The 22,294-nt window shown below is 45.6% G+C and overlaps 1 long non-coding RNA gene across 2 annotated transcripts; it reads right to left on the reverse strand.

Annotated features, from left to right (window-relative positions):
* Window positions 1-1,819: 1,819 nt before the first annotated feature.
* LOC113972639 lies at window positions 1,820-19,463 on the reverse strand. Of its 2 annotated transcripts, none has more exons than XR_003535956.1 (4): window positions 19,285-19,463; window positions 18,020-18,134; window positions 11,922-11,926; window positions 1,820-1,831 (listed from the first exon to the last, which is right to left on the reverse strand). It is a non-coding gene; the product is annotated as an uncharacterized LOC113972639 (long non-coding RNA). The 2 variants fall into 2 exon arrangements; XR_003535955.1 differs by lacking the exons at window positions 1,820-1,831; window positions 11,922-11,926 and adding exons at window positions 17,117-17,351; window positions 17,621-17,643 and having other exon boundaries at window positions 18,015-18,134.
* Between the last annotated feature and the right edge of the window lie 2,831 nt (window positions 19,464-22,294).

The raw sequence follows: 22,294 nt of genomic DNA on the forward strand, positions 1-22,294 counted from the left end.
CACCCTGAACATGCAGTACAGCAGGGCTGGAAGCTCCTCCAGCCAAGAACTTGGGACTCCAGGGAAGGGGTGTGTTTGTTCCTCCTCTGAACTAACAACTTCATTCCAAAAGCAACCACAGTTGTCTCGAGCTACTGTCACCAGTTCCATATGCCTTTAGCTAGAAACAGAAGCTTTCAGTGAATGAAAAAGGCCTGAAGATGATGCTTCTGTTTTAATTAACTAATATACCCAAGAGATTCCTGCCTTTTCCTTAAAATCTCAAATGGCTTCTTTAATTGCTGTTCTCAGTGACAGTTTAATTCCCACTCCCTGGCCTGCACTTGCCTTTTCCCAGGGCACTCTCCCTGGGTGAGAGCAGAGCCCTCTCTCGTAGCCAGAGTGCAGGAGGGGCTGTTTTCCATTAGGGAACCTGCTGATGACTCCAAGATGACTATGGAAAACCCTCCCTGAGTTTGTCCCTCCATGCCACATGATAGAAGTGTTGACAGGAGGTCTCTCATCCAGCCTCCCACTCAAAGCAGGGCTGTTGCCAACCCCAGATCAGGTCAGCCGTGGCTTTGCCTCAGTAAATCTCCAGCAGTGAAGATCCCACCACCTCTCTGGATGTCTCTTCCACTCACGTTCTGCTAATTCTATTTCTAGGAACTTACCCATCTCCAAAGTAACTCTTTTCTACCAGCAGGACAATAACTTGAGGACACTTGGCAAGGTACCCCACCTGCTGTCCTTCAAGGACCTGACGACCCAGAAACACAAGAAGTTGAACACCTATTATGGAAAATAGGAAAATTAAGTCTTGTGTTTAGATTCATAAAACCCCCAGCAGGCTGTCCCTCAGCCTTACAGGCTGGAGCCACCATCAGCATCAGCAGTGAAGTTCTCCAGGCCCCTGGAGCTGTGCTCCTGGGATAGCCAGGAGCAGCTTGCTGCCTCTCTCAAGCTTATGTCTAATTCTCATACATGAAAATCAGATATTATTCTGCCTCTCCTGGCTTAAGGCTCAATTTGCTGAGGTGTTCTCAAAGCATTCCCATCAGATCCACCAGGTGTGGCAGCAGGATTTGTGTTCTGAGTGCATAATGTCCTATATGTTCACCTATACGTGTGTGTTTGCAGCCTCTTTCCTCCCCTCTGGCTCAGGTTATTCTGTGCAAAGCAGAACAGCTCTGACAGAGCACAGCAGGAAATAACGGTGCCAGGGCACCTCTGGGGATGGGTGTTTGCACCTTTGGGTGCTGCAGCAAACCCAGGCCTTGCCCTCTGCCCCCCAGGCAGCAGAGCTGGGGCCTCTGATGGAAAGGAGAGCTTTGGGTACCCACCCCTGGGAGAAAATCCTGCACGTGCCAGGGAGGCAGATGCCAACACAGGGCTGGACAGGGTGGATAATCCCCACCAGAGCAGGATTTAAGTCATGACTTTATCTCTTATGCCAGTATGGGTGGTGTGGTGGTTCAGATGGTGAGAGGGCTCATGGAAAAGTCCTGAGGATTCCAGGGAAAACATCAGTGCTGTGGTATTTTCACCATCAGTGAGAAGCTTCAGGGGTGATTTGGTTGTTCATCAAGCCACATGGAGGATCCAACAGCTACAAATTAGAGGAAGATGAAATTCCAGCCTCAAAACAGATTGAACTTTTTTGTCATGATAAAGCTGAAATAATGAGTGATTTGAACAACTCAAAGTTCTAATCCATTGCTTGGAAATTGTAGGGAAAAGATGGGATATTTTTCCAAGAGTTGTTTTAATCAAATTAGGAATTAATCCAGACATGTTCTATGGTCTATTATACAGGTGAAATCAGATTAAGTGGTAGCAGTGGTTTCTTCTGCTCTTACAATCAATGAAAAAAAATGTAATTGTGGTGCTACTGAAACAATGAAGAAATATACTGCTGAACTAGTGGGGAGGCTAAAGGACAGATGAAAATATTATGAATTCTAGAACTTATACAATAGATTGCATTCACTTCAGCAAGAATTCCACCATTGTTATTTTTTTCCACATTTAATTTAAAGAGGCAATATCCTTTTAAGCTTTCATTCGGCAGCAGGGTAGATTAAATTTAAAATAGAAAAGTGCTGCAGAATAGATCTAGGGATGTTCAAGGCTGGAGGACAACTTAATGAAGCAGAAACTGAAATACCATACGTCTCCAATAGCTTTAATTTATACAAATATTATCTTTGTGTCTTTCATAACATGATGCAGAGGAGCTCAGAGTACAGTGTAATTCCTTTGCTTTTCAAGATAATTTTATCCATTTTAGTACCTGGGTTTGAAACCAACCCAATTCAAACCAGAAGAGCTATAAAGGATTTTTCCTTTAATTGCTGAAACAGGCTTGCACATATAAAATCAGTTTAATGGCTGGAAAAGGCTGTGTGGTGGATAAGTGGGGATAAGTGCCAGACCACCTAGAGTCCAGTCCTACCACAGCTATTCAGGCTGGTCAGGGCTGGGCACAAAGTGCTGCAGGTCAGGGGCAGAGCTGGCAGCGGGAACTGGGAACCCTCCTACCCAAAGGCCATGGCAGATCCTGCTGCAAACAGCTGGGCTTTGTGGGACTGGGCTGCACCTTTGCTGGTTTGTGACCAGAAGCAGGTCAGTGGGACTGTGGCCCCAAAGCCTTGATGTGACAAAGCCAAGAGCAGGAGGAGCAGCAGGAGGGAGCTGAGAGTGACACACACTAGAGCTGGGATTTATTCCCTGTGGTGAGGGATTCCATGCTGAGATCCAGGGGCAGGATGGTTCATAACCCTGGCAGGGGACAGTCACAGGCTCCCAGAGTCCCTCTGGGGTGGCTCTTCTTGCCCAGGGAGGAGGGACAGTGTCACCCAAGCTGGTGACCTGCTCTGTGCTCTGTCCCTGGAGCTCCCCCTGTCCCGCACAGCCCTTCTGGCTGAAAGCAAAAGTGCTCAACACTTTGAGCTTAGAGGCAACAGCTTTTTGTGTACTTGACCTCCCAGATATTTTGGGATGTCACTGTACCCCCTCATATCCTGTATAGGATACCTGATCTTCTAACTCACTGCATGATTTTTGTTAAAAACAGCCTCATGTGACTTAATTTTCATTTCTGTCAGGTGAAATAGTATCTTTTACTAACATCTGAAAAGGGCTTTGAACCTTAAAGAGCAGGTATCTAATGTCTAGCACCTTATTTATTCACAGATGTTTGAATCTGCTCAAGACATGTAAAACTGGGCTTTTTTCTTTTCACTCCGTGTGTTAGAAGTGGGGAGAAAGAGAGAGAAAGAGAAAACATGTTGCTGGAAGACATCTTCATTCTGAATAAAAGTAGAGTTCATTAGTGAAGGAGGTTCATCTTTTCTTTATTCTTCATAACATGCATTTTCATGGTTGGTTACAAGTCTGGCATTGCTTCTTCCTTCATATGCTGCCAATAGTTTTCTGTGATCTTAATTTCCCCCCCTCTACGAAAACCTCAGGAAAAAAATTCCATATATTAGCCTGCAAGCATATGATTGACACACAGATTAATGTTACACAATTAAGGAATGTTATCAGGTGAGTGCTTCAAAAATCACAATATTTCACAGCCAGGCAGGCTTTCTGACACCATGGTAAGTAGAAATACTTTATAAAAATTATTTAGAATCACCATCTATCATCATGAGAAACCTTGTGTTGTGCTAAAATAATTGACAGCTTGATAGCTGTGAAATGTTCCCAATCCAATAAAATACACAGTATTTCCAATAACACCACTGATACACAAGGATTTACAGTAGTTCCCAATTTATTATGAAAAATGATGGAGTTCTAATTTGTGAGCAACTTGAGTGTGTTTCAACTGCACAGTGAATGTCCTTCAAACCATCTCTAATCCAGTCATTTCTTCCACGAGTAAACGAGCCATGAATATGCATATCAGGTGCAGCACAGCATGGGCTGCTCTGCCACCTCACAGCCAGAAGGTCACTGGCACAAATCTTCAAGGCTGAATATTCCCTCCACCTCAGGAAGGTGTGGAGCAGCTCCCCAGCTTCCTACACCACTAAAGAAAGGTGTAACTGGGGACAAACTCTCACCTATTCACTCTCCCATGGCTCATCTGGGTGAAAGAGGAGCTGGAATGAAAAGGCTGGAGCTGGAAATGAGCTCCCCAGGTGCTGGCAGGGGGTTCCTCAGAGCCTTGGTGTGACCCTGCTGGCTCTGCCTCCTCCAGGTGCTGTGTGGCACCAGCACTTCAGCTGCACTCTCCTCCCTGATCCATTGGAGCTGGGATGGAGATGGATCATCTCCTGACAGCCCATGCAGGAAGTACTTTGGGGGATCATCAAGTACATGTCCAAATTCCTGCATCCTCCAGGCCCCTTGGTGCTGCTGGATGAGGTCAACCAGCAGTGGGCTGGAGGTCCCAGGCCAACCTGGAGCTCCTGCCAGCTCCTCTGCCCTGCCCTCTCTTCTTCCCACTCCCATCTTTCCTGCTCTTGCCTTCCATGCTGAGAAGTTTGCAGCTGGAATGAACAGTTTGGGCTTCCCCTCTGCTCAGGAGAATCAAAAGAATTGGAAGATGCAGCACCTCTTTTGTTCATGCGTTTTTCTGGCATCCTTGGAATTATTTGGCTGAATTCTGACCTTGTTTGACAGGGGTTTAAGCCACAGACAATCTCTGACATTGATGGGGGTAAAGGAATAAAGCTTCTGCTAATGTTAAAAAACCCCCAGCAAACAAAAAGCAATAGATGTTCCTGACTCAGACCTGTTCTCTCAGCTACAAGAACATCAAAAGCACCAGGTAAAAATCTTGGCTTATTTATGCAACTTTTCTTTAAAGGAGAAATACTTTTGGAGTTTTTTTTTCTTTTTTCTTTTAAGACAAACATTTGTTTTAAGCAACCACTGAGACATTTCCAGCAAGGTTCAAGTATGAGGGATATCCTTTCCCCACCCTGTCCTCAGAATTAACAAGAGAGAGAAGGAACATAATATCCTAGAGTAACAATTAACCTTCAGCTCCTTGCCTGTCACAGCATATGCAGAGGAGGAAGGAAAGCTCAGTTGAATGCACACTGAGGCACTGTCCTTTCAAACTCTTACCAGAGGACACAGGTTTATTAAAGGGTGGAAAACTGGACCCAATTCTGCAACAGGCTCCTGAGGCACAGAAAAGGGGTCACCCTTCTCTAAGGTGTCACTGCAAGATGACAACTTGCAACAGGAATTTTCCTCACACCTGGGTTATTGAAAAAATAGGTGTAATTGTATATGTAATTCACTATGTAATTACCTATTTAACTATATATATATATAGCTATATATGTAGTTATCCATCCAATAGTAATGAACATCACTACCACTGCCTTTGCAGCTCCCTGATTTTTTTCTCTAGAAAAGCTCAACAAACTTCAAGAACTTCTACTTGGACCCAGAAAACGTTGTTCAGCTTTTCCAGCAGTAGCCTAGGAAGGGTTCTGGAGAGCTGTTTGACATTCATTGTCTGCACAGTTCAGCACAGAGATCTGGGACTCAAACTTAGGGGCCAGTGTGTACTCCTGTCTCCTGCTCCAACTGGAATTGCTGTTCTCCAGGGGAGAAAAAGCCTCCCACTGTCCAAATTGTAGCCACTCTCGTCAGAAGGATGTTTTTGTTTTCAGACATGCTTATTTCCCCCAGTGTTATATATAATCCTTCCAAGAAAAGAGGTATTACAGTTACTGCATTATTTAGATGGTATGTAGGATTGTATTATAATTTTCAGGGGAATGAAGTCCAACACCCATCAGGAGTTATTCAAGCAGATTAAATATATCCACTGGTTTTAAATCTAGCCAGTGGGCTGATTTCACCACTACCTGAAATGAATCTGGACAGGTCATGTTGGCTTTTTAAACCCCCTTTTCTTTACCCAATCTGGCTCAGACAACTTCACTCAAATATTTTCTTTCACACGTTGCTGGCAAAAGCATCAAAACCCTCCCTGGGTTTATATTACAGCTGACAAATCACAGTAATTCATGATCAGAGCTACTGCAGTTATTCAGAACAACCAGTGCAGCCACGGGGGCTGAGAGTGACTGACAGCACTGCAAAAACTACCTGCTAGAATTTCTTAGAGCTGCCAAGTAATTTGGGTTAACAGCTCTCTCTTTTCCATGAAGAAGAACCTTGTGAAGAGGTTTGGCCCCGTGGTGCCTCATCTCTAGATCAGTTCCAGCAATCAGAGGAGCAGGATGACCAGGGTTAAATTGGCCACAGTGGTCTGTGATGTTGAAAAAGTTGTTATTGTCAATGGAAAAAAAAACCCGAAAAACCAAGACAATTTAACAGGTCTTCAAGCATCCCTGGTTAATGGAGGGATTCCTGCAAAATATCTCCACTTCCAATCCATGCAGCCACCTCGAATATTGCGCTGATGGGGATGGACAGTGGCAGGTCCCTGTGTGAGGAGGGTCCTCACTCCTCACCAGCACTTGCAGGCTTTGCTGCCACAGTCATTTCACTGCTCACAAAATTACACTATTTTTAAATGGAGGTTTAAATTCTGTGACACACCAGTGCTGAAGAGACATGAATGATCTGCCTGTAATGAAAAGTGAAACTCTGATTGTCATTTCGAGTTATAAACACCAGGCCTGCCCAGGAGAAGTTTTAGGGCCTCTCTTTCCAAGTTTAACCAGGTTTCAAAATTACCAGAGGACAACCAGTCATAGCCTGGATTCCCTGTTTGATTTTACTCTCCTTTTTTAAGAGTTCCTTTATTTGTCTAGAATGATATAGAAAATAGTTTAGTGTTGCTGTATTTTGATCCTTCACGTTTGAAACCTTCAGTTTCTGACTTCTCCAGCAACTGTTTCCAATACCTTTACAAGCTGGTGTATTGTCTCACAGACTGCATCTTCAGATCCTGCCTCTTTTCAGGGGAACAGAGCTGAGACTTTTATTGCAGGAACTTTGCTGCATGACACAAGGATCTTTTGTGGGCACTTAGCTCTTTTTCTTTCTAGAATTCCTTACTCTAAAATAGGGGTAACTTTAGAAAAAAAAAAAAGGTACAAGACTGTTCTTTGTGTATTCAGCTTGCTAACTGTCGTGATTTTATGAGGAGGCTCAGGATACCTGGTATTTTTCTTAAAACCTTAGACCTTGGAGTCGTATGTATATACCAGAGTCCCAGCATTAATTAAAAGAAGAAGGTTTCCAGCCTGCATGGATGTGGCAAAAACCTGAAAATAGCAAACCCTGAGAGTAGAAGAACCCTTAAGCTGCTTGCCAAAAAAGCTCATGTTTTAGGAGGTAAGATTCTAATTTCTGGAAGGACAGGGAGGTGTGGAGGCAGGAAAAATAGGAATCCTTTGGCCAGCATTGAGCTATGATACCTCTGCCACTGCAACACATCCTCTGAAACACAGCCCTCTGTTTTTATTATGTTGGGCTAATTGGAGTCAGAGGCCATCCAAACATACAATAGGAAGTGAGATTTGGGGAAAACCCACACCCAGAAGACAGGATTGAAAGCAGCTTCTTTGAATCCCAGACCATCCCTTGCAGGCAGGTTGTCAAAGTTTCAGGTGTGCCAATTCTATCCTAAAGTTTCAAATTACAAAATGAAAACAAGCAGAAGCAAAATACTGTCCCTTACTCAGCTGACAGGTTAAGAAAGGAGTTGGAGAGATGGTGCCAGGCTGCAGGTCAGCATTTGGGTTCATCAGATCTGAGATGAAGGTCCACAAACACCTTTCACGCTGCTCCCAGTGAGTGGGAGACCCTCTTTAAGGACAGCTGCTGCCACTCTCTTCTCCCACAGTCAGGCTTTTCAGGACAAGGATTTGTTTGGTCCATACAGAAGGCTCTTTCCACAAAGCTCCCGCGGAGGAGCAGAGAGTGGATAATCCAGATCACAGGACAGGCCCTGCTCGGCTCAGTGTGTTCTCCCGTGTCGTAACAAACATTTGATAACAGTGCAGACCTGCACAAGCAAGTCAGCCCGTGGCAAAAAGAGCAGTGCACTGCAGTTGGGTGGTTTCTGTGGTGCAATCCCTGTAATGCTGCTCCCCTCTGGCAGTCCCTGCTCGAATCTAAGACTCGTTATAAGTAAAACAAGTTTGTGAGGCTCAGACAAGAGACCACTTTGTAAAGTAACTTGTGTGTGCATGACTTGAAAGAGCAAGAAAGCACTCCTAGGACACGTTATTACAGGAGCTGGCAGCAGGGAAAGGCTCCTCTCCTGTTTTAGCTGGTTTATTAGTAATGTGATTGCAGCACCTTAGATGGCAGCTGTGAATCAGGACTCCACTGGACCCAGGGATGTTCCTGGTCATAAAAAGCCCATACGTGGAGGGTCTTTTCTGGGCTGTGCAGATAAAACAGCTTTTTGCCCTCCAAATGCCCTCCAAATGAGTCAGAGCTCACTGGAGAGCCCAATATCTGCTCCTCCAGGGGCACATGTGTGAACAGTCACACTGTCAAACAGGGCTAGAAGGCACCTGACTGCAGTTGCAGCTGAATACAGCTAGAGCACAGCTTCCAAAACCTTGCAAGGTCCGAGTCTATTCTCTACAAACTTCTCAGTTATGCACCAATTCTAGAAAAAAAAAAAATCTTCATTTATTTTTTCTGCAGGCAGTTCAGGATTTTGCAAGTGAGTCCAGGAGAGGTTTGTACCAGACATGAGGCATCTGCTGTAGCAACTTCTCAGTCCTTTGCAGCTCTCAGTGTGGTCTGCCAGAGCTCTCAGTGCTGAGCTGTGACCATGGGCTCAGCCATATGGAGCTGCTCTGCAGCACAAATGGAGCCCCTGAACCTCCTCCCACCTCCCCTGCCCTCAGCACTCCTGCCCTCACCCTGCACGCTGCCTGCACCACACAAGGGATGATGGGAAGGTGCCTTTGGAGGAGCTTGACCTACTTTGGAACGGGGATGCTGGGGTTCACATTCTTCCTCCCCACTTTTACTGCCTGCAGTTTATGTAGGGCCTCCAACACCACTCATTAGAGGGGTGGCAGCAGCTCAGCCAGAATGTGCTTCACCCAGATCAAAGCATCATGCAAAAATCCCTTATTCAGTGTATTTATTAGACATCAAATAACATCTATAAAGCATGTGCTTTTTTTAACTCTACTGCTCCTAAATTGAGCAGCTACTTATCTCCTATATTGCAGAGACCTGCCTTGCAACTACAGGGAGCTGAGGAAGAAAGAAAAGGAATATTTCACTGTTCTTCATTTTCCTGACTTTCTCTCCCATCCTTCTCTCAGCCCCAGCAAACAGGAAACAAAAGAAGCCCGAAGACTCTCTGTACCTGCAGCTACTTCTGCACCTCACAGTAATCAGCCACCTCGTGCTCATGAAAACCCCTCACATGAAACACAGGGGTTATCTCCTCCAAAAAAAGCCCAAACCCAAACCACCTAGCACTAGCTTTGCAGAATAAGTTTGCTGGCCAGAGCTTTGCTCAAGAAACCCACCCAGTTTTCCCACCCATCCCACTGTCATGGGCTGTTCAGAACCTTCCAGAACTGCTTGTCCTTCACTCCAGCCTTGCTCCCTGGACATCAGCTGTTTGCCCACCTGCTCATCTGACTGATTCAGATAAGAGACTTTATTTCCTTCCACTTCCCTGGAATGTTTGCAGCAGTACCTGCAGGCAGTAATTTGGGGTCCAGACAGGCTGGGAGGGCTCTCTGAAGGGCTTTGCTCCCTGCCAGGCTCTGCTCAGCATATTAAGCAGTCACTGGTGGAGGTTTATGGCAGGATTTTCCAGGTAGGAAAGGATAATATGATATGCTATGGGAAATTTAAGAAGGGAAGGATAATTTGGTAAATATTTTATACAGGCACCCACTGGGAAGAAAGAATAGTTACAGAGTTAAAGTACTGGCTTTGTACACAGCACTTGGCCTTTGGCTTTTCCAGAGGCTCCCTGTATAACCTCTCACAAAAATCACTTGGAGAAAATTGGTTTTGAAGCTCTTTAGGGAAGAAAAAGTAATGAAGAAGTTGCTTTGGAGATCTGTCTCGCATTCATACCTCAGTTTCCCATATGCAAAAATGAAAGTGATGTTATTTCTCCTCCATTCTCGTTGGCGTCTCCCAGATAAAAGGTGCAGGGTGGGAAGTGCTGCTGAGGACAGGCTGCTCCCTGCAATGAGGGCTGACCTTCAGATCAGCTGCTGGCCCTTGTTCCTGTTTAGAGGAGCCATGCCAGTCTTGGAAGGCACCAGGAGAATGTGGGAAAAGTCCCAGCCTGGTGGCATTTGGCCCGGGCAGTGGTCACAGCACAAAGACTGCCAGAGCTCAGGAAGCATTTGGATGATGCTCTCAGGCCCATGCTGTGACTCTTGGGGCTGGTCCTGTGAGGGTTCAGAGTTGATGATCCTTGTGGGCCCCTTCCAACTCGGCACATTCTGTGATCTGTGACCTGTGCCAGGGGCTGTGGTGGGCACAGCAAACCCAGCAGCACAGGCTGCTCTTGGGGTGATGCCTCACAACACAAGGGCTCCACACCTCCCAGGTCCCTGCAGGTCCTTACACAGGGAAGGGAGCAACTCAACAGGTTTGGGAGGAGTGTGTGCATTTGTTTTTTCTTGATTCCACTCGGGCTGAAATCAGTATTTTTTGATGGGTGGGAGGGGGTAGGTGAAGCCTTGTGAAAAATCCTTACTAAAATACTTCAGGTTGTTCATTTTAGCACATCAATTAATTGAGACATTTGGCATAGATTCTGTAACAATTCTCCCCAAAGACTTCAGCAATTCGATCCTGTTTTTTTTTTTTCTAAAGCACTGTATGCTTTAATTAATAGTTTTTATATTTTAGAATAGCCAAAGGCAAGCTTCTTTAACCAGAAAAATGTATATATTGACACACCTTTAAGGCAGTAAACTTTTCTGCATATTAATATTGAAAAGAAGCTCATTAATTAGGCGGTCACACACACACACACAAATCTTCTGATAGAATAAGTGCATTGAAAGTTTTAGATCACTTGGGACAAGTTCTGCCTGGAGCAAAGCTGCAAAGTTAATGCTCTGTATTAACTCCAGCAATCAACCCCCAAAATGGCTGCATCCCTCAAGGCCAGTCATTCCATTTGATCAGGCTGCAAAGCAAATTAGCATTCTCTTTGCCCTGGCTATGATGTTTCCCATCCTTTTCATGAATGATTTATTGGTACCCTCTGTCCAGGATATGCTTGTTTTACCATCTACCTTTCCAGGGATGTTTGCCCCAGCAGAAGGTATTCCCTGGGGTTTTGGTGCTGACTGGAACCTGCACTAGATGCTGCTCTCTGCCTTGTCCTGAAAAGCAGCATTTGCTGTGTGGTGGCAGGAGTTCACCTGGTGACTCCTTGTCTTACTTCAAATTCTGGCTTCTTTATTCGGATAAACTCCCTTTTGCAGAAATGCTCAGAGGATTCAGGGAAAGCTGTGCCTTTGCAGGGACACGACAGCCAAGAGTTGCAGAGGTGACTCACATCAGCTGGTCAGCTTGGAGGGTGTCTTGCAAAAAAGCTTGGGAGTGAAGGAAGAAGTCCCACCTGGGGTGTTCATCACGTGCTCTGAGCTGTTCCTGAGCACACCCCGAGGGCCTGGCCCCCTCCTCCTCTGCACCCTCCAGCAGAGCTGCTGGGGTGCAGCAGGGCTCCCTCATGGCTCTCCTTGCTGTGCAAATAGGGCCAGAGCTGTTTGTGGTGGGAAGTGTCTCATCTGGTCCTGGGGTGGCTGGAAATTCTCCTCCATTCTGTGCGTTAGGTAGAGCCAAAGAGCATCAGTTGGAGCAATCTTTGCCTTGGGGGTTCTTCAGCAACTTCCATTTTCTTAAAAATTAGTTTTGAACGTAGCTGTAAAAAAACAATGCACAAAAATGAAGTTGGGATGATGCTTTCATCCTCTTCCTCTCCCATAGCTCAGCACTGGCTTGGAAAGGTTCTTGGAGGATAAGGTCCTCCCCACTTCTCCTTTCTCACTTCCTACTCCACAAAACCTTGTTACCGGTAAAACCCTTCCTGATTTCCAGGATAACTCTCCTACAAGGTATGGAGGAGTCAGTCCCTTTGGCTAAACTCTGACTCGTCTTTCCCACACGTTCCTGAGCTGAATCACTCTGTCAATCTCAGCAGAGTAATTTTTTTTTCTCCTGGAATTATTGACAAATACATGAAGAATCAATTCTAATGAGCTCTACTACCCTACTGTACAGACCTGCTGTATTATTTGTACTTAGCAGAGAACTGAACTTCAGACAGGTACCCAAAATGAACATGAACTTCATCAGCTGTATTTTGACTACCATGTATAACTACACTGATTTTCATGAGTTATTGCTTATTTTCATCTGTGCAATCAAGGCTAAAATCAAATCTGTGCCTTCTGATGTCCAGAGAACAGTGGCATGAGAACTGGTCTCATTAGCACTCATGGGAGATGCTGGTGCAGCCTGGGAAGGGAACGTGCAGCTTTTGACTTCTTAAAATTTAATGACACAGTTTATAGGGCTTTGATCCTCTAAGTTATCTTTACTTACAAGCAGGCTCATGAAAGTCAATGGGACCTATTTAGAATATAGAAAGTTAAACAGAGGAGTCAGTCTGTGCAAGATCTGTAGCAGCAAAACCAATATTGCTGTGTACAAATGCCATAACATTTTCTAAAAATTAATAAGTGTACAGATTGTTTCCTTCTCACCAAATACTGAAGGCAGTTGGATTCACTGTGGCTGTTACAAGTGGTCCCTCATGGGCTGGGGGAGCTTTCAGCGGTGGACTTGAATACATATTATTTTGTACATTGAGCTGCTCTATTCATCTCTCCTGGTGACTACATTTCTCTTTAAAATTCCTGAGGACGGTTCAATAATCCTATAGAATTACTATAGCTGTCAATGGAGTGCCTCTGGCCATTTTCATAGGTTTTAGGCATAAGCTTAACAGCAATTCATGTGAGTGAAAATGATGCAGGAATGGGGATGGGAGAAATATTCCTTGCCAGCAGGAGTTGTGTTGTGGGCAGCTCTTTGTTGTGTATGAAGTCCACTACCTGATGTAGAAGAAAAATACACCAGCTCTGCTTTTTTGGGTGTCTAATTCTCTGTGCCCCTGCTTGTTACAGACCTGTCCTTGCTTGCCCTCGTGTCTGCTGCAAAGACACAGAGCTCAGCTCTGCCCCACACGAGTGTGAAAAGGCACATGGCCTTTCCTCAGTGCACCTGCAGAAACAAAAAGAGGCTCTTCTTGATGCAGGCAGGGCAGATGGCTGACCACAATGAGATGAAAAACTGAAATTGTAATTATTCTACTCCTCTGCTCGAAACTTGGCACGGAGCTACCAAGTGAGTTTTAAGCACAGGACATTGCACTGAGTTGGGCTGGAGCTTCCAGACTTGCTGATGAACAATGGAGACCTGGGCACAGCCAGAGGAGATCTGCCAAGGCAACAGAGAGCTGACAATCATCTTTTGGGAACAGGTATCAGCAGCAGCACTCACATTCTGCTCCCAGGAGCTCTTTCAGTTGTTTTCTTCTGCTGAAAGATTTCTCTGCAGCCTTTCTCCAGGGAATGGGTCCCCAGGAGTGCAGAACAGCTCCTGCAGCCCGTGGGGATGAACAGAGTGTTGGAAATTGTGTCCTGAAACCCTCTAGGGAAGTGCTGAGCCCCAGCTGAGCAAACTGCCCTCCCTGGGAGCTGTGCCAGCACCACTGGGCTCACTGGGCAGGGCCTCTCCTTGCCAAGGGGCAGTGCTGCCAGAGCCCACCTTTCCCTGGCCACGTGAGTCAGGAGAAGTTCATCTCCCCAAGTCCCAGGTGTCCCCTCTCACTGCCCTGCAAAAGGGTGGAGAACTGTGGCCCTCATGAAGCTCAGAGCTCTGGGACTGCTCTGACTCCAAAGCACAGGGAGCAGTAAATCACAAGCATTTCCCCACAAAATATTTGACAAAGTAAAAACAAACAAAAAAAAAGTAATTTTTACTTTTTCCATTCTTTTGAGAGAAGCTTTCCAGTTGCTTAAAAACAAACAAACCCCAAAGCAGAAAACATCCAGCTTCTGGCTATTTCCAGTGTTTTCAAATTATTCTTTCAGTTTGGGGATTAATTTTTGATGTTGCTGAAAACCAAAATGTTTAGTTATTTGCCTTTTTTTTTTTTAGTAGTTTCAGCAAAACACATTGAAAAGATTTGGCTTCATCTGAGTGTGGGTTGGGAACATTTTAAAATTCTCAAATATTTTGCAGGCAGAGAAATCCCTTTCTGCCCAGCTCGGCCATCTGCCTGCCATAGTAATGCTCATTTTTTTTGCTTATTTTACCCCCTTCTTCCCTCTGATATTTGCACTAATTCTAAGTATCTCTGGACAGGGACCTTACTGTCCTTTACAATTGTTCAGCACTGTCTATTTAGGGTATTACTTTCATGCAGATGAGAAGTAATTATAATGGATCTGAAAATGTATATTTAAGTCTAAAGGCTATTTAAGATTCCCCATTCAATTTCATAGAATAATTAGCAGGCAAATCTATAGGGAGCTCTAATTTTCAGTCTTTTCTGAGGTTAATTTCTTCAGGGTTCAGTCACAGTGCTAAGTGTATTTTCTAGAAGCTTCTAGAAACATTTTTCTTGGGTCATCCCTCAGGACATAAGATTGCATTGGCCTTGATTCTTTGGCTTGTTGAAGCTGAATGTAAAAACCCATGGAAAAACTTGGCTTAAAATGTTCAGCAATTCCACTTAGACATTCCGATTTTACACAAAGTGCTCAAGCCTGGAAATACAAGTTTTTCTCCCGAAGGAAAATGGAGTTTTTTTCAGCAGGACTTCCTGACTGCTGCAGGTGGGGATGTGACGGGGACAATCACCACTGGGGCAGTTCTTTGATGCTTCTCTTGGCCCTTGCTGAAAAGTAGGAAGCAGCAAAATGCCTGAAAACATAATTAATGCCAGTAAAATTATATCAGTACTTTAACGCATCTGCGATGTTTTAACTATACTGAGTAATAAAAACCTTCCAGAGTCTTCTAACTGCCTTTGTATTAAGGATGGAACAGTTGTACCCCCACCAGTTACAGCAGGCTGCAGCTTCCCATGGCCCACAGACGTGGTGAGGGTAACCCAGCTCTCCAAGACCACGAGGCACTGAGCTGTGGAACTGGGAGGAAGCTCCATCAGCTTCAACTCACTCATAATAATTTATCAGAGAAATGCAATTAAAAAAACGACAGTTTTTTAAAAAAAATCATAGAATGTTATCTACTCCTCCCTGGTAGCTCTTGGACATGTTACCCAATTTCAACCCATTTGTCAGTGCATTCAGAGATATTAAGTGCTTATAAGTCACAGGGAAATGGGTGCCTGAGTTCAGGAAAATGATTAAAGAGACTGATTTTGTCAGTGCTCCCACTGACCCTGCTGTGTGAGCTCATCCCTGGGAGCCATCAGTAACTCCAGTCACTCAGTCCTGAGCTGGGGGTCCAAGGGCCACGTTGGGGCTGCTGCTGCTCATGGGATCTGCTGCTGGGAATGATTCATCCCATCCCTGCACTCCTACACACACAGACACTTTCCCTGCTCTTCACACAAACACTGCTCTGCAGGATGGTTTTCTGCAGCTGCCTAGATACCCTCATGATCTCCTCTTTTTTGGTGTCCTCTTTATCTCTGGGTAACAGGCATCACCTCTTCATTCCATCCTCCCCTGCTCTGATTTTATGCCATCCAGCTCTTCCTAATTCCCAATCCCCTTCATTAAATAGTGGCACTAAGGTGATTGACTGTGCCTATGCTTCCTTTTTTGTAGTCACATATAAGTTTTGCCAACAAATGTCCCTAAAATACTGTCACTGTTGCTTAAATGCTATCTCAACATTATATACTATTGCTTGATCCATTTTTAATTCCACTTAGAGCCCAGTTCTGCAACTTTGCCTCTGTGCATGCAATTTTTTTCAGAAGGCCTTTGGAGTATCTTTCTTCAGGGTCTGTTGATTTGAAAATCACCTTCTTATCAACAGCAAGATACAAGTGAAAAATTATGTCAGACCTCTGCTTCTGCTTGGATGATTTATAGAACATTCCTCCCACCAGTTCATTCTTTTTCCACACTTTCTATCCTCCAGAAGAAGTGGGGCAATGAGCAAAGGTGCAAAGCTGGTTCCTGGTTGAACCTCCCCAAAGTGCAGAGGTGTGTGTAAGTCTGTTAGAGACACAGGGGTTAAATCTGTTATAGGGATCTCTGGTTTGTTTTTCCCTAGAGCTTGGGTAATGTTTCCTCTTATTTTGTTTCCTCTCATGTTTTCATCCTGCAGTTTGAGGTAAAATCATCCTGAAGTCTCCCACGTCCTCCCAGTCATCTCTGCTTGCTGTCATCTCAGCTCTTCTGAACCTTTCATTACTCAGAGCCCCCTTCCACCTTCTCTAGCGTCTGTCACCTCTTTTGCACAAGTCTGACCTTCTGCCCCCTTGGCTTTCATTCCTCACCAGGCTTTAGCCATGTCTCATGTTGAAATCTCTGTGTGCAGATGCTGTGAGTTCCCCTTTCCAGGCTGTCACAGTTCTTGTGCTCTTGTAGGAAAACAACCAATCCTGTTCCTGCCACAAATCACTGCGGGACCATTGAGGGCAACTCAGCCTCCTTATCTGAGATCAGATCAAGGCTAGACCTAAAAAACCTGGGCCACAGGCCCTGGGGACCCTGGATCCAAGTTTGTATTATATGGCACGATGAGAAAGCATTAGACAGAGGCACATTTTTATTCCACCACGTGTATCTCCAGTGCACACAGTCTTACTCACACTCAACAACTTCTCAACACCCAGTAGCAGGACCTTCAGTAAGAGCCATTAATATGCCACAGGAATGGACCAGGAAAAAGTGAGAGCTCTCACTGATATCTTCTGAATAGCCATCAATTTTTAGGTTAAATGGCCAGAACAGACCATCCTAAGAAGGTGAGAGCTGCCCATGGTGCAGGAGAAGGAAAGGTCTGCACGTGGTACCTTCCTGGACCTCGAAGAAAATCCCATCTCGACTCCAAAAAAAGGGAATGGATTAACCTTACATATAAAAAGCTTGTGTGTTGGAAGTGAGATACACACATAGAGGGAAACTGGGGATTTTTTCCTTATATTCTTTATTGGATAGGAAGTGCTTTCTAGAATTTTCAGAAAGGGACTCTCGAGAGAAGCTGGGGTTGTAACATTCCAAGCAACAGAGTGCAAATATGTGTCTCTCCTTGCAGCCTTTCTCCAAGGACATTCTGTTTGCTGTCTCATGAAGCTGACTTGCTTTCTGCTCCCTCTGCTCTGGGATCTTCAGGGCTGCTCATCTTCCCACGCAGTCAGTTCTCCTGTCCACGTTCTCAGGAGCTCCTGGCACACGGTTCCTCATTATCTCCTGCCAAACCAGTGATTTGCAGTGGTGTTCCCATTGCAACATCCCATTCAATGCCCTGTAGTAGCTGTGAGAGCTGTGTGATCATCATTGCAATGTTTAAGGGGTGGCTGTGCATCTGCAGTGCTGGGCTGGGCTTGGCAGACGTGCAGGCAGCAAGCTTGGGTGGGTGAGGATTTCTGCCTGGATAATTAATCCATCCCTAGAAGCGTTATTTGAGGCTTGGGTGTCAGAGCAGATTTTGTTGAATTTTAATATTTCCTGTAACTTACACATCTCAGTCTTGCCCAGTTCTCTGGAACGGTACCACCTTCCACTCACTGGCAAGTTGTGGCTCTGTGAACATGTTAAACCTCTCATCCCATTCCAGAGTATTTCCAGCCCTCCAGCGAAGTGTTTGTAATCTTGTCACCCCATGTGGTTTGATCTTCCAACACCCAGCGAGGGTGAATAAACTCGCTCCTCATTAAGGGAAAATGGCACAGGACACACCCAGTGGAACAAAGCAATGAGGAACAGACCCATTATGGGCACATTCAAAGTGATCTCAGACTCCAGGGATGGTGGGTCCTGCTAAACCATTTCCACCCCAACGACCCATCCTGTATCTGCAAGTTCTGGGAGCAAGGCAGGAATGGTGAGGGAAGGGAAGACACCAGGCTACACGTAACTGCAGGTGCAATTCTGAGGGATGTGGCCATTTACCACAACTGTGGATACAGTTGTAATTAGCAGGGTGACAGTAAGGGCCTGAAGTTTCCAAGTACAAAAATGCCATCCGTACTGCTGTTTAGGAAAAGAAAAAAAAAGACATTAAACTGCAGTGGTTCCTGTTTCTTGGCAGGAATGGGAGAACTTTGTCACAGCACAACTCTGTGAATCCCCTGAAGGAGTTATTGCTCGTGCACAAACAGCCATGAGGTGATCCCAGCTTCTCTGGCAAAGTGGCCATTTTCTGTAGACTCTGCTCTGTAAAAATAAACTGAATACAGCAGTTCTTTCCCTTTGGATTTTTCTCACTCAGGAAACACCTATGCCCAAATCCTCAGCTGGTGTAAATCTGCAAAGCTCCTACGACTTCAGCAAGGCAATGCCAAGTTCCTCCATCAGGGAATGGGATCTGTTATTTTGGCTGAGTCTGTAAATCGCCAATTCTGTGTGTTTGGACCAATTGTTAGGTGGCTAATCCTGCAATTTGGACATGTGGAAGGTCTGAGCACTCCCATGTGAGTTTTTGGCCGTGCAAAACTGTAGCCAACACAAAGTGAGTGGGTAAGCACTTAGGTGTGTAATCCAAAGCATGAAAACATGGAGGCAGAGTTTAGCTTTTCCCTAAATGCAGCCCTTTAAATCCTTGTAGTCTCCTCGCACACAAAACCCACACACAGAGTCCCTCAAAACCCACACTCACAAAAACAGCTGTAAGAGAAGAAAAGACAATGAGGAGCATTGTGGAGGCACAGTCAGTCACATCTCCCCCTCCGCTCCCCACCAGCACATGCTGGGAGTCAGTCAGTCAGCTCCTAGGGGAGCACAGGGAAAACACACACCCACAGGAACTGCTCAGCTAATCCCACTCCCTCAAATCCTGCAGGAGTTTGGTGGTTTCAGTGTGGGACTTCCTTTCTGCTGCCTTCTCCACTCCAATACTTTGAACTGAAATTTTAAGGGAAAAAGGAAATTTGTTTTTCTGGATATTTTTTCCAACCTCATTGCATTCTCCCAGGGAGGGAAAAGTAATTTTTACAGGTAGGGCCTGAAATTAAGCCTAAGAACTGCCAAAAGTGGAAGATGATGTGCAGACACCTGCTGGTGAGGTCAGTGGAGACTCTGCTGTACCCAGCCCTGAAGAGGAGAAAAGAGGGTTCCTAGCCAGGGGCCTAAAAACCTAAACCAGTATGTTCTTCATTGAGAAAAAATAGTGCAAGGTTTTTACCTTAATTGTTTGACTCGTTCCTGAAAATAACTGCCCAAACTACTTAGAATAATCAGAATTCTCAGCTGGCTGACTATCCCAGTGTGTCCATCCCTGACTGACTCCACGTGCAAGTGCTCTCTGCCCTCAGCAGCTGCCCAGTTTGAGAGGCTGCCCTGCCTCACCCCCTGGGTGGTTACTTACAGTGTTTTATTTAATGATGCAAAGAACCAGGAGCCATGGAACCAACACCTGTGAGTTCAGGGGTGCCCCCTGAGCACTTCTGAACTGCCCCTGGGACCAGGACTCCCTGCTCACTGGTACCAGTCACCGTGGGATGAGTCAAGAGCAACTTTTCTTCTGTTATTTCCATTTTTCTTCTTCCAAGCAGCCTGGGGTCCTGATGTGCTCAGGACTTAGAACCTGTTTATGGACACAGTGCTGGGACTGCAAGGTCCTTGTCTTTTGGGACTACAAGAGCCAAAGGAGAAAAAAAGGCAGCTTTCTCTGCAATCCAACATTAAGGGACACATCCCTCGTGGTGCCATTTCTGCCACCAGGAAGGGCACAGGAGCAGGGAGGGAGCTCTGAGCCCTCTGCAATCCATCAGCTCATGGACAGGCATAAGTTTTGCTGAGCCCAAGCAGGAGGATGGGATGTGCCAGGGCCCTGGCATGCTGGTGATCCCAGCAAACACAGCTACCCTGGGAAGGAAACAAAGCTATGGCACCATGGCCTGTGCCACGGGCTCCCCAGAGCCCCCCTCACCCCAGACCTGGGGAAGGGAAAGTCCTTCCTTGTTCCCTGCAGCAAGAACAGCTCAGTTGGTGTATCTGGAAAACACAGACCTGCACACCAGTGCTCTGCTCCCAAGTACATCACACAGGCACTTAATTAGTTTTGTAATTCCCGAGGATTTATGAGCCTCCATCTTCACTAATTTGCCTCAATACAACATCAGAGAGTGTTTGAGCACGTCCAGGAAGTATTAACACGGGCTAAGTGCTTCTAAAAATATGATGCCTGTCAGAGAGGGTTAAATTTGAAGTAAATTTGGGGTTGGCTTTTTTTTGTTGTTGTTTGTTTTATTTTTGCCAGGAGCAGTACCCTTGAAGAGTCCAGTAACCTGCCTGCATCTTCAGAAAATTACAGGTGTTTAAATGGGCTATGCTAAAGGCATATAATAGATAATGTGAGATAATAGGGGTTTTCTACTCCTCCAGGTTCTTCTGCTGCCTCTGTGACTCCTCCTCCCCTCATCCAGGGGGGCTTTTGCTGTGCAGGAGTGGGTTCCCCCCAGCCTGGCAGGCAGGTCCAGGAGCTGAGCTGAGCCTGGTGATGATGTGCTGAGATGATCTGCTGGGGCTGATTGTGCAGCTGCAGCTCGGGACCATCCTTTCCATGCACTCACCATCATCACAAGCCCCATTCTGACCAGTCCTGAAGTGCAGTGGGTTCTTATCTCTCTTGCCTTGGTGGCTTCTGATGCACCACGATTGACTCCCAGCTCATCTGCTGTTTCTGGGCAAACCCACTGCAAATGCAGGCAAGGGGACAGAAATGCTCCTTGCAGTTTGCAGTCTAGTCTGCCAAAATAAAAAGGGTGAAAAGATCGTGCCTTCCTTCTTAGATAGGTTACCCTCAATTCTTCTACTCTCCTTTGTCCCTGCCAGCCAGAAAATATCTTTTGCCAATGTTCTCCCTCCCTTTTAAAAGATCTAGAGGCACAATACATCAGTTAGGGGAAACTTTATCTGTTTTTCTCTTCCTCCCCATTTTCTCCCCCGCTACATTTTTTTTAATGTACCCTTAAATATTGAATTTCATCTTTAAAACTGTGTTCAGTTTTAAAGTCAGGATAGAGCAAGGATGTCAATCAAACTCTCAGTGACCTCAGAAAGCCCTGCTCAGCCATAACACCTCCTGGTCCTGCACTGCCCTGGCAAAAAGAGGATTGAGAGGAGGGACTGGGGAAGGTTGCAGGGAAAGAAAAACGGCTGCAGATAGTCCTGAGGGAAGGGAAGCTCCCTTCTGGGACACCCCAAACAGCTGCTTAGCAAAAGTATTAATAACCTGCAAAAAGAATCAAAGGGATGGGCAAAGCAAAACAAGAGGAGCTGCCTGAATTCCCAGTCGGGTTTTGCACACCCCAGTGACGATGATTCACTGTCTGGTTTTCACTTTGTTCCCTTCCTTGGGCAGTTTCCTCACTCTGCTCAAGTTCTGCCTGTCCTTTCACTTTATGTGACCTTTTTGCTTTTTTTTTCTCTGGTTACTTTATTAGCAATGACCCAAACTCCGGAGAATTTGACCCACACTTTCTCTCTGTATATTTATTTTAATTTCATTGACTTATGATAGAAATCATTTGAGTGCTTCAAAAGCATAAGTGAGAAAAGCATTATTACGATATTGTCGGATCTCACCTCACCATTAACAGGGCATTAACGCTGGAAAATTGATTAAAAAAAATCCCATTGGAAAGACATATGTAGCAAAATGAAACCAACTTCCTTTATTCCTTTCCTGGTCTTGCTGACATCTTCCCAAATTAAAGCTGTCACCAAATATGCCTATTAAACTAGAGGCAGGTCTTACAGGGATGCTGCTTCCTGAGCAAACCATTCCTGCTGAAGCCCCCCTATTCCCCTGGTTTCTGCAGGAATGTGGCACTGGGGTGACCTGGGGCTCCCCACAGTGCCCTGGCTCTGGCACCGGGACTACCATGGGGTCAGGAGCTGCTCCTTTGAACCAGTGATGACAAAAGTGTGTGTCTGATAACCCTGGCAGGGAAAAGAAGAGGCAGGATAAGACCTGCACACATTTCTTAGGCTATTTTTCACCCCTTATGACTCCAAACTGAGCCACGAGGCAGACAGGGGAGAGGGCAGGGCGGCTGCTGCATCTGCTGCTGTCCCAGTAAGGGACGACAGAGCAGATTGTCCCTGGAGAAACCACTCCTGGGCTGTCAAAGACCTGCAGCAAACTTCCTGATAAGTGACATTTTTCCTATAATGACTTAGTTTTAGTC

The sequence above is a fragment of the Neopelma chrysocephalum genome, unplaced genomic scaffold (genome assembly GCF_003984885.1).
Source record: "Neopelma chrysocephalum unplaced genomic scaffold, ASM398488v2 Primary Assembly neopelma1_94, whole genome shotgun sequence".
In the NCBI taxonomy this organism is placed as follows: domain Eukaryota; kingdom Metazoa; phylum Chordata; class Aves; order Passeriformes; family Pipridae; genus Neopelma; species Neopelma chrysocephalum.